The sequence below is a fragment of the Onychomys torridus genome, chromosome 14 (assembly GCF_903995425.1).
Source record: "Onychomys torridus chromosome 14, mOncTor1.1, whole genome shotgun sequence".
NCBI classification, from domain to species: Eukaryota; Metazoa; Chordata; class Mammalia; order Rodentia; family Cricetidae; genus Onychomys; species Onychomys torridus.
The window spans coordinates 14,499,224-14,512,391 of NC_050456.1; positions in this window are offsets into that span (position 1 = coordinate 14,499,224).

Sequence of the window (13,168 nt, forward strand, 5' to 3'; positions counted from 1 at the left end):
TATTTAAAGGAATGCCAAGGGGTGGAGCAAAAGACCTCCCCACTGCACAGAAAATGCAGACCATCCCAGACACCTACATTCAGGCTGTGGTCCAATCATCCTCTCTATGCAGACCTGCTGGGTAAAACCACTATGAAATCTAAAAATGGGCTCCAACATGAGTCCCACTTTAACTTATTTCATTTTTTAATCTATTAAGTGGAATAGTAGTTTTGTTGCACTAGAAAAAAAAAAAAAACACAGACTTGGGTTTAGTTACTGCTCTTTTGATGTGACAAGAAACCAAGGCTAAGGCAACATATAAAAGAATTTATTGGAGCTTATAGTGAAGAAGGTCAGAATCTATGACCATCATAGTGGGTACCACAGCAGCAAGCAGGTAGACATGATGCTGCAGCAGTAGCTGAGAGTTTACATTTTGGTTCACAAAGAAAACACACACACACACACACACACACACACACACACACACACACACACACACACATGAGAGAGAGAGAGAGAGAGAGAGAGAGAGAGAGAGAGAGAGGGAGGGAGAGAGAGAACTGGGAATGGAAAGAGAACTTAAAAACCCAAAGCCTGCCTCCAGTGACACACCTACTCCAGCAAGGCCATACCTCCTAATCCTTCCCAAAATTTGCCCCCAATTGGGTACCAAACATTCAAATATATGAGCCTCTGAGGGTTATTCTTATTCAAACCACCACAAGCTTTATGGAAAGCCAGGGAAGAAAAGAGAACAACATATCAAATAGTTTTCTTACCCTCTAGCCAACCAGCACCTTTATTTTCCTAGCCCCAATAGAAATGTTAATTCCATCATTAAATAGAAATTATGTTTTCATGAAAATACCTGCTTTAGATTATGTGCTTCTCCAGTTAAATTCCAAGGAGCATTTTCTGTAAAAAGCTAAAGTAGCTGCGGAAAATGGTTGTGTTTAATGTCGGCTATAATTTCTGCCTGTGCTCTTTCAAATTTGGGTATATCTGTGTGGTAGTGTAAAAAAAAAGAAAAAAAGAAAAAGAAAACACCAACCAACCAACCAAAAACAAACAAACAAACAAAGAAACAAAAACCAGCATGCAATGGACTACTACCTAAGGACTGTGAATTCTCTTTCATGAGATGTGCAGAAAAAGGGAGCATTCTCTGATACAGATATTTTCTTTCAGCAGTTCTAAGGTATTGTCCACTAAGGGCATTTCCTCATTTGCAAAGCAGTATACTCCAGCTGCTGAACATGCTGACTGGTTTGGCTAATTAATCTTTGCAAACACACTTTGTAATTCCCTAAGCAGTACGGTTGTAAGAAAGTGAGCTTTAAGAAACACGCTTTCTAGGCAACTAGTTTTCACAAAGATTTTTCTTATTCAATATAAAATCACAGTGATGTAGCAAATGAAAATATTTCAGTTCATCTATTCCTATGTTTTATAAAAGTCTAGCTAAAACTGACCTTCAAAAGCAACTTATAATGCATTCTGGCTTAGGCAAATTCAAAGCATTCGGAAGTGTTAGAGAAGGAAAGATACTTCTAAACCAGGAGTTTAGATGACATCCGGGAAACATGGCAGTCTTTCATAGCTTCAGCTGTTCTGGAGGTATTTTCCACATACAGTGAATTGAGAAAGCAGTGGGAAATGTGAAAGAATGATAGGTTAGAGAACATGTTTCTGTCTACCTCCACTTCACCCTGAATGTGCCTAATCTCATTTGATCTTAGAAGATAAGATGGGTCAAGTCCAGTTAGTATTTGGATGGAAGTGTGTTCTAATAAATTAATTGTGATTAAGAAAGTATGATTTTTCAGAATATGTTACCAGCTTGATTTATTATTCTAAAATGTATATATTGAAAAAAAACAAATCATCATTTATAAAATTCAGGATCTTTGCTAAGTAAATACCTTATAGCAGATCTTGCCACAGAGATAAAAATGGACAATATGGATGTGTGAATTTATTCTGCTGTACAGGCTATTTTACTTTAGTTAAATATATATGATAAAATTTATTAAAACTAGAGTATAACTAATAAAAGTATTTAAAAAGTAGAAATATCAGGAATCTGACAAAAATATAAGAATTTCAAACAATCTGCCAGAAATATATTAGGACAAATATGTTCAGCAATGTTTCAGCACAAAAATCAACATATAAATACCAATATCAAATTAACTAAAAACTAAACTCAGAAAGCCTTCCCATTTTTTATTAAGGATTTTTTTATTCATTTTTACATGCCAACCACAGATCCCATTTTCTTCCTTCCTCCCGCTACCCCCCCTTCCTTTCCAACCCACCCCCAATTGCCTCCTCTGAAAAGGTAAGGCTTCCTGGTACACTCAGTTGAGGCAGGACCAAGCCCCTCACCCTGAATCAAGGCTGTGCAAGGTATCCCTCCATAGGTAATGGGCTCCAAAAAGCCAGCTAATACACTAGGAATAGATTCCAATCCTACTGCCAGAAGGCCCCTTATAGACCAAGCTATACAACTGTATTGCTTATGCAGAGGCCCTAGTCCAGTCTTATGGAGGCTCCACAGATGTTGGGATAAAGTTCATGAGTTCCCACTAGCTTGGTTTGGTTGTCTCTGTAGGTTTCCCCATCATGATCTTGATGCCCCTTCCACATAGAATCCTCTTCCCTCTTTGTCTAGACTCTTGGAGCTTGACCTGGTGTTTGGCTGTGAATCTCTGCATCTGCTTCCATTAGTTACTGGATGAAGGCTCTATGATGACAGGGTATTCACCAATCACATTACTGGGGTAAGCTGGCTCAGGCAGTCTCCCCACTATTGCTAGTGATCTAAGCTGTGGTCATCCTTGTGGACTCCTGGGAACTTCCCTAGGACCAAGTTTCTCCCTATCCCCATGATGTCTCCCTCTATCAATATATCTCTTTCCTTGTTCTCCCACTCTGTCCCTGTTCCAGCTTGACCATCTCATTCCCTTATGTTGTCATCCCCTATCCCCTACTCTACTCCCCCCCAACACCCTCAGTTTACTCAGGAGATCTGATCTATTTCCCCTTCCCAGGGCAATCCATGCATCCCTCTTAGGGTCCTCCTTGTTAGCTAGTTTCTCTGGAGCTGTGGGTTGTAGTCTGGTTATCCTTTGATTTACATCTAGTATCCACCTGTGAGTGAGTATATACCATGTTTGTCCTTCTGAGTCTGCATTACCTCATTCAGAATGATATTTTCTAGTTCCATCCATTTGCCTGCAAATTTCATGATGTTATTGTTCCTTACTGTTGAGTAGTACTCCTTTGTGTATATGTTCCACATTTTCTTTATCTATTCTTCAGTTGAGGGGCATCAAGGTTGTCTCCAGGTTCTGGCTATTATGAATAATGCTGCTATGAACATAGTTTAGCAAGTGTCCTTGTGGTATGCTTGAACATTCCTTGGGTATATGCCCAAGAGTGGTATCATTGGGTCTTGAGATTATTCCCAACTTTTTGAGAAACTGCCATACTGATTTCTAAAATAGCTGTACAAGTTTGCACTCCCATCTACAGTGAAGGAGTGTTCCCCTTGTTCCACATTCTCTCCAACATAAGCTGTCATCAGTGTTTTTTGTCTTAGCCATTCTGACAGGTGTAAGATATTTGCATTTCCCTGAGGAGTAAGGATGCTGAGCAATTTCTTAAATGTCTTTCAGCCATTTGAGATTCTTCTGTTGAGAATTCTCTTTTTAACTCTGTAGTCCATTTTTTAAATTGTATTGTTTGGTATTTTGATGTCTGGCTTCTTAAATTCTTTATATAGTTTGGAGATCAGCTCTCTGTCAGATGTGGTGTTTGTGAAGACCTTTTCCCATTCTGCAGGCTATCATTTTATCTTATTTACTCTGTCTTTTGTCTTACAGAAGTTTCTCAGTTTAGGAAGTCCCATTTATTAATTGTTGCTCTCAGTGTCTAAGCCTTTCCATTTTTTAACATGATATTTTTATTGAGTCTTTGGGAATTTCACATCATGCAACCCAGTCCCACTCAGTTCCGAGTCCTTCCATATCTGCCTTCCACCCATGTAGCCTCTTCCCCTGAAAAGAATATTTAAAGAAAATTAATTTAAAAAAGTAAAACATAAACAAACAGAAAAAAGGCCCACTTCACTTCTCAGTCTTTAATCACAGATCATTTGTTGTAGTGGCCTTTAGGAGCTGCAGCATGTCATGAAGTATGCCCTTTGGCCCAAACAGCTTTACTTGCAAATGCTCATTTGCAATAAATTGTTGGTCTGATTCAAGGCCTCTGGCTTCTGGTATACCATCAATCCTAGACCCTTACTGAAATTCCTCTTGGAGTCCTGGAGATCCTGCAGCTATGGTTCTACAGGACCAGTCCCTTTACCCACTTCAGCAGGTCAAAGGTGGGGCAGATTTTTGGGGTGGGACAAATCAAAGCCCTGGATGTGGGCCTGGGTGTACTTGAGTTGGTCAGTTCAGGCCTCTCCTGGGATTGCTACCTCAGGTGAGAGTCAGGGCCAGCTCTCCAGCATACATGGTAGGGGTGGGACCAGTTCTTCCAAATGAGGTGCCAGTTCTCCCATTGCAGTGGCTGGCAAAGTGGGGAGCAGTTCTCCCAGGGTCATTGAGAGTCAGAGACAGCTTTCCCTCACCCACGACACTGGGGCCAGTTCTTCTGGAAGGGGAGCCCAACTCTCCCACTGAGGCAGCAGGTGAAGGCTGAGACCAGCTCTTTGGTGCCCAGGCCACCTGGGCCAGCTCTCCCATGCCTACCAGTGGTAACATGGGCCACAGACATCAGTAAAGACCACAGCTGTAGTAGGACCATGGACCCACTCATGGCCCTCGGCTACAACTTGGGCCTGAACATCACCATGGCTCTGAGTGGCAGTGCAGGCCACTCAGATGAGTATGGCTCCAGTATCAGTGTGGCCCTTGGATACCACCATGGTCTCAGCTGGTAGCCCACATCTAGGCATCCCCACAGCCTTTGGTGGTAACATGGGCCATGGACATCAACATAGACCCAAATTACAGTAGGTCCCTGGACCCAGTCACAGCCTTCAGTAGTAGCACAAGCATAGACATCACATGGCCCCAAGTGGCAGCATAAACCACCCTTATCGGCCTGTTCCTCATCACCATCTATCTTTAGTTCTGCTTCTCTCCACAGTGCACTAACTACTCTGCTTCTCCTTCTCTCCGATTTTTTTTTACCACGTGCCTGTTCATATTAGTGGTGCCTGCCCACTGGGGCTCCTGGGCAGACCTGTGGCTGTCTTCCACCCACTTGGCTTGCTCCAGGTGGCCCCATCCTTTTCATTTTTAAAATTATCTTTTAATATTTATTATTATTTTTTTTACATCTGATTACATTCACCCCCCCCTTCCTCTCCTCCCAGTCCCTCCCCTGCACATTCCCCAGGGCCCCCTCCACTCTTCCATTTTTGTTCAGAAAAGGGCAGGTCTCCCATGGATATCAACCAAGCATGGTGTATCAAATTTCAGTAAGACTAGGTAGGTTCCACTCATGTTAAGGCTTGACAGGGCAACCCAGTGTGAGGAATAGGGTCCAAAAACCTGGCAAAAGAGTCAGAGACAGCACCTGCTCCCACTGCTATGTGTCCCACAAGAAGACCAAGTTACACAACAGTCACATACATGCAGAGGGCCTAGATCAGTCCCATGCGGGCTCCCTGGTTGTTGGTTCAGTCACTTTCAGCCCAATGACATGCTTGCCACAATGCTCCCTGCCATAATGATAATGGAATGGCCTTCTCAAACTGTAAGCAAGCCCCCAATTAAATGTCTTCTTTTATAAGAGCTGCTGTGATCATGGTTTCTCTACAGTAACAGAAAAGTGACTCAGCAAGCTATACCTATTGGTGCAATAATGATATAAGTGTCATGAAGTAACAAACAACTTTCCTATTGGATTTAAGGCCTGCTCCACAGGAGAGAATTTGTGCTTGGTATTGTAAGTCTGGTTAAAAACTTATGGCTAAGAGGTCATACACCCTAGGGGAGAACCTATGAATGTTGTTTTGCTAAATGTGGCCATAGTAGCAACCTGCCTCCTAAATATGTGTCTGTGTACATTTGTGTAGCTCTCAGTCCTCATTAGAGAAGGTTTTCTTTTTTTCTTTTTTACTATAGTAGAGAGTGTTTATCACAGAGACTCACAGCCTCTCAAAGCACAGACACTGTAGAATGCTGAACCACAAGTGACAAGTTAATTCACTGCCTAACTTGCCTGGCTCAGAGGACACCACAGAGAGGGAGAAGAGAGATTGTAGGAAACAGAGGCCAGGAAAGACTGCTACAACATAGTGTAGTCTAGATACAACAGAGACATTTAGTTCAAACTTACAGTCTCTCTGGTTACTTCCAGGACCTGCAGAAGATCAATCTAATCAATATCCCAGCATGAATTGAGGACAGATTTTTGCCCCCTCCCCCAGATGAGCACTGTTGGCTACTCAAGACTGCTGGGGGAGAAAGAGTCTGTTTACATTAGAGGTGTGGGTTCTATTTGGTTGCCTATATGACAGTGGATGGACTCATTCATATATGGGCAGCTTTAATTGGACTCAATGGGTTGTAATGGGGTAAGGAAGAATATATGCAGTTGGTGGGGAGATGTGGGTGTTCTGAAAGAAGTTGGAGTGGATAGGGAGGGAAGTAAATTCAAAATACATTGTATATATGTGTTAAATTCTCAGAGTAGATAAATTTTTTAAGTAATAAAATTGGCTGAATAGTTAGGAGCACTGGCCACTTTTCCAGAGAATCCACATTCTATTCCCATCACCTATATGGAAGCTCACAACCATAAGTAACTCCAGTCTTATCTGTTACCCTTTTCTGGTCTCTAAGGGCACTGCATGTGCATAGTGCATAGACATACAAGCAGACAAAATATCCATGGACATAAAAATAAAACAGACAAAAAAGAATAAAGAGAGTAATGTCATTTCAAGTAGCATCAATAACTGAGAAATTCCAGAGCAGTCCTAAAGATAAAAGCTATGTAAGGTGACTTTCACAAGTTAACAGGAGGCACTGGTCACAGAAATTTAAAACTTAGAATAGAAGGATGGGAGCTTGATGTGTTTTCTTGAGTAGCATGGATATAGTGTTAAGTGATTTTTATAAGGAACTCATAAGAAACATGTGAAAACACGTGAGAGCTGAACTTTTAAGGGTCTTAGACTATTTTGGATATGAGTAAATTGCAGAGAAAATTAAACAATATTCAGGAGACTTTTGAATAGTTTATATTATGCAAAACTGTTCTTCATAAGCATTAAGAAAAAAGGATATAAAAGTTGAATAAATGGTCATATTTTATACACACACACACACACACACACACACACACAGACACAGAGAGAGAGAGAGAGAGAGAGAGAGAGAGAGAGAGAGAGAGAGAGAGAGAGAGAAGGAGAGTATACAAGCAGCAACTATAAAAAACAAAGGTTAGAGTATTATAGTTTTTTGTAATTTCTTTGCAAGTTCTTCATCTCAAATCTTCTATCAGGAGCACGCATAACTTTTGAAATAATTAAAAATACAGTCATGAAAGCTGAAATACTTAATATTCTGGAGCACCAGTTTTTATGGATTTCTGAAGATGATGCAGAAGATTGACTCTATGTTGATTGGTTAATGTTGATACTAATAATATAAAATATGAACCTAAATTTCTGCCTAAGTGAGTTATGTCTTATTTCATATCCTGAAAATAGAAGGGAACTCATTCTTGAAAACTATAGGAAATTAACTTTGAAGTAATTTAAATTTAAATTGAAAGACAATGATAAAATGCTTGTAATGAAGAAAAAATTATTCTAATTTCAATAGGAGGACTTTTTTTTCTCTCAAGGAGCTCCTTCAAAAATTGTTAAATGGTTAAGTCTTTGTTCTAGATATCTTCTGCAATCCCCTCTGTAGATGATCATTTCTTCATTTCTTCTTTTTTCAATGCACTTGAATGGTTTCACTTTTCTCTCTTAACCTGCTCTGGATAAGGACAATTTCGACTGTTCCAATGTGGTTACTTTTAAGAGATACTTGTGGTGGACTTGCCCTTTAATCCTTAGGACCAGTCACTGAATGAAAGAGTGGGCCTCTGCACTCAGGTTTCTTGTGTCACACAGTATGAGGCCAAGATGTGCCCCAGTAACAAGTACTCTCCAAATCTTAGTAGCTTTAGAAGCCCAGTTCTTGCACACATTCTAATGTATTGTGGGTTGACAAGATATCTGCTCACTACAATTGGGATCACAGGTTAATCAGAGTATCCTCTCTACATGCTTCCATAGTAGAGACAGCAAATAAAGAATACACAGTATATCCTATGTTCTTCTAAGTGATGGTCAGTTTGGTGCAACCACACAGGAAATACAGGAGGCTTTGAGAATAAAGTTTACTATTCTTGGGACGTATAGGCTGCTTATACACTTGGTGGCTAAGGCTGAACTGCTTCAAGACTCAATACTGGAGAGCTCTGGGCTTCAGAGTGCTGGAAAGTGCCCAGAGGTCTTCAAGAATATAAGTGGCACACACTGACTGTAATGTATACAAAACCCAGGAACTGACTCTTCAACATGCTTAATCAGAAAGCATGGAATCTAGAAAGCCATAGTGATAGTGAGATCTGTCTTCACCCATCCTTTCCTTGTAAGCATTTTTACGGAGAATCAGAACATGGGAATTTATGTTTAGGAAGGAGCACATACTGTAAACTCTGTTCAGTTTTCAATGTCCCAAGAAAGTCACAGAATCATGCATGACTCTAGAGGACAGGGTGGAACAGAAGCAAGTATAGCACAGAGGGAAGATTACATCAGGGGCAGGAGTTTCCTCTGAGACCTCCTGCTATTTCTACTATGAAAGTGAAAGTTTACCCAAGACTTTAGCTAGATTGGTTGGTCCCTTCAGCATAAAACAAAACAGATTCCCCACTTCCCAGCCTGGCTTTTAGAGTGAAGTGTTGTATTCATGTCTACTATGTTGAATTTCTTTAGTGTTGTCTTGTATATCCTTTTGATTTTCTGTCTAAATAGTTTATCCATTTACTAAGAGTGAGCTGACAAATCTCTGCTAATGTATAACTACATATTTCTTTCCACAGTTCTTGTAAAGTCTCCTTCATCTAGTTGGACTTTTCTGGATTGATATATTTATGTTTATACTTATATTTATATTTCTAATTGTTATTTTTCCTGATGAATTGGCCCTCACAGAATTCTCCTGTCTCTTATAACAACTTTTCAATAACTTCTATAATTTTTAAATGAATCTTATTTATTAACAATTTTGTGCATGTATATAATGCATTCTAATTACTCTCATGCCACTGCTCCTCTCTTCTTCTCACCCCTGCCACCCCCTTTTTTCCCTATAAGTCCTTTTTCCATATAATGTCTGCTTGTTCTGTGACCCACTGAGTCTTGTAACATATCTGACTTAAATACTATGTTGTATAATGCTGATATGGTGTCTTAGGCAACCCATAATGCTATGATACAATTTCTCAGACTGTGTGGTATGCAAACAAAATTATTGATTGCAGTGTAGGCATTGGAAGTCTTAAATGAAATCACATTGATTTGATGACTGGTAATAGCTTGAGTCATGGCTCAGAGGTGACCATCTTTTCCTTCTGTCCTTCCGTGGTGAAAGCGGCAAAGGCACAGTCTTGGGCCGCTTTTATAAGGACACTAATCTCATGTATGATGGTAGGCCATAACAAGACTTCTCCTGCTACTACTATCACCTTTCAACATGGATTGTTGAGGGAAAATAGATATTCAGATCATAACATACAGCCACCCAATGCTCTTTTGGCTACTATTTGCATGAATATGCTCTTCACTCTTTTCAATTTTAACATACTTGGGTTTTTGAATATAAAATAATTTTCTTATGGACAGCAAATAGTTGAACGACTTTTAAGCTCACTCTGTTAGTCTTTTTACTTTGAATACTCTGTCCATATTTAATGCAATAAGTATTCATATTCTGCATCTCTGATATCTTCTTCACTCTTAATTTAACATGTTTCTACCTTCCTTCATTCTTCCCTTGCTAGAGTTTTACTGGCCTTTGCTCAGGGATGAAAATCAAGGTTGTGAGTCTACAGCAATCTAGTTTAAGTTGTCTCTGAGTTGGTGCCAGTAGCATTCTAAGCTGTTTCTGAATGTATCAGTTCTGCTTGCCTTGTGTTTTTCTTTTTCAGTCATCATTAACATCGCTATGTAGAATAGGCTGAGGAGACCCACAAAGGTTTCCTAGTGAGATCTGAGCTTGCTTTATCCAGCACAGCTGCATTAGAAGATTGCCTGACCATGTGCATGATTTCTAGGTGACTGGAAGGATCTACACTTGGCTGAGCTAGGGGGAGTCTACATTCCACCCCTTGGCATCCCATATATAGCCCTTTAGAAGAGAGAGGAGGGGCCAATGGATAAGAATCCAGGCCCTCCTGTGGCTATCATGTGTTTCTATCTGTTTCTCTCCCCTCTATCCTTCTATCCAAATCTCTTATCCCTCTCACATCAAGAGTACTATGGGATAAAATGTGGGATCCGGTCTCCCAGCTGGCCTCCCACGATAGGCTAATTAAGAAAAATTATTTCGGGGATGCTGGCAAGATGGCTTCAATAGGTAAAAGGACTTGCTGCAAAAGCCTGATGATCTGAGTTTGATCCCACAATCATATAAAGGTGGGAGAAGCACCTCCACAAAAATGATTCTCTGATCTCTATATGCATGCTGAGGCACGCGCGCGCGTGCGCGCACACACACACACACACACACACACACCACATACACACTCACACACACAATAACTAATTACAACGTTTAAAAATTTTATCGCTGAGTAATACTCCATTGTATAAATGTACCACATTTCCCTTATCCATTCTTCGGTTGAGGGGCATCTAGGTTGTTTCCAGGTTACTCTGTGGTTAAAAAAACAAAAACAAACAAAAAAAAAAAACAACAATGACATCATGAAATTTTCAAGCAAATGGATGGAACTAGAAAGAATCATCCTGAGAGAGGCCACGAAGACCCTGAAAGACAAACACAGTATATACTCACTCTTAAATGGATATTAGACACAAAGCACAGGATAACCAGGCTACAACCCACAACCCCAGAGAAGCTAGGTAAAAAGGATGACCCTAAAAGGAACACACATGGAGGGCCTCCAAGGGAAAACAGTTAAGATCTCCTGGGTAAATTGGGAAGAGGGTAGAAGGAAAAGGATGGAGTGTTGGTTAAGTGGCGGCACTTATGGCTGGCTGCTGCCCACGGCGGCCATGCTGACGGAGAAGAGCTCTGGATATTGTAGTAGTGGAAGCTTTCTGGGCTTTATTAGGAGAGAGAGAGAGAGAGAGAGAGAGAGAGAGAGAGAGAGAGAGAGAGAGAGAGAGAGAGAGAGAGAGAGAGAGACTGCGTGCGTGGAGGGGAAAGAAAGCAGAAGGAGAGAGTGAGGAAAGAGAGGGCACACTTGCTCTTTAGGCTGGGACACCATCGCAGGCTGGAGACACAATTAAGGGCATAATCCTCACATGGAGGATGGGAACAGGAAGGACTGAGATAACCAAGTGGAGGGATGAATGGAGAGCGAGAGCAATGAAAGAGATATCTTGATAGAGGGAACCATTAGGGGGTTAGGGAGAAACCTGGTGCTAGGGAAATCCCTAGGAATCTACAAAGATGACACCAACTAAGACTCCTAGCAATAAGGGAGAGGGTGCCTGAATTTACCTTCCCCTATAATCAGATTAGTGACTACCCTAATTGTCATCGTAGAACCTACATCCAGTAACTGATGGAAGCAAATGCAGTGATCCACATCCAAGCACTGGGCTTAGCTCCTAGACTTCAGTTGAAGAGAAGGAGGAGGGATCATAGGAGCAAGTGAGGCCAAGATCATGATGGGGAAAACCACAGAGACAGCTGACCCAAGTTGTTGGGAGCTCTTAGACTCTGGCCTGTCATCTGGGGAACATGCATGGGACCAACTAGGCCCTCTATGTGTGAGTGACAGTTAAGTGGCTATATCTGTGGTGAGTCCCTGGCATTGGGACCAAGACTTATCCAGAATTCATGAACTGGCTTTTTGGAACACATTCCCTAGGGTGGGATACCTTGCTCAACCTTGACATGGGGGGTAGGAGCTTGATCCTGCCTCAACTGAGTATGCCAGACTTTGTTGACTCCCCAAAGGAAGGCCTTACCCTCTCTGAGGAGTGGATGGGGTATTGAAGTTAGGGGAGGTGGGAGTCAGGAAAAGGGGAAGGAGGGGGAATTGGGATTGGTATGTAAAATGAAAAACCTTTTTTTTTTTAAAGAAAAAAATTTTTAAGTTTGGGCCAGTGGTATAGATAATCAGTTAAATGTTCATTCTCTCTGTGTGTGTTCCTGTCAACCTAAGGTAGATGACATCCAAGTCATGCCATGTACAACCACACACATATGCCATTTACACACATACACTTTAATAATAATAACATTAACACTTTTAAATTCATATTTTATAATTTCGTTTTAAATCTCATAGAAAATAAAAGTTACAGGCCCTAACCAACACTAATAGCACCTTTGATATTTATGAAGTTACTTTACCCAGTTTCTTTACTTAATTTATGTATCGTGTTCCCATCATCTTAGCCCCAGCTACTCCCAGTTACACTACTGGTTATGTTCAAGGTTACATTTTCTAATTCAGTTTCTTGAAGGATAGTTATGCTGGGTATGAATGTTTTTGAATGAGAATCTTTATGGTTTCCCCATGTTCTAAAGAGAGAGAGAGAGTTTTGGCTTCTAGTTTCTGTTGAAAAATTAATTGTTAAAATTAGCTAAGTATCCCTTGGTCATGTTTAATTTAATCTTTTACAGTTTTAATTTTCTCTGTTTTTCTTTGTCTTGTATGTTTGAGTCTCCTATGCCTATATCCAGGCATACTTGGTCTAAGTATATTTGGAGTTAGTGATTTCCTGGATGTGTAGACTCATCTCTTATTTACAGTTGGGACAGGTGTTTATCTTTTATTTCTTTATATACATTTTATGATTTTCCACCTGTCTTTCTTTCCAGAACATCCACTCCACACATAATGGTAATTAGTTACTTAGCTAAGTATTTATTCTAATGTTGCTTCACTCTTTTCAGATCTG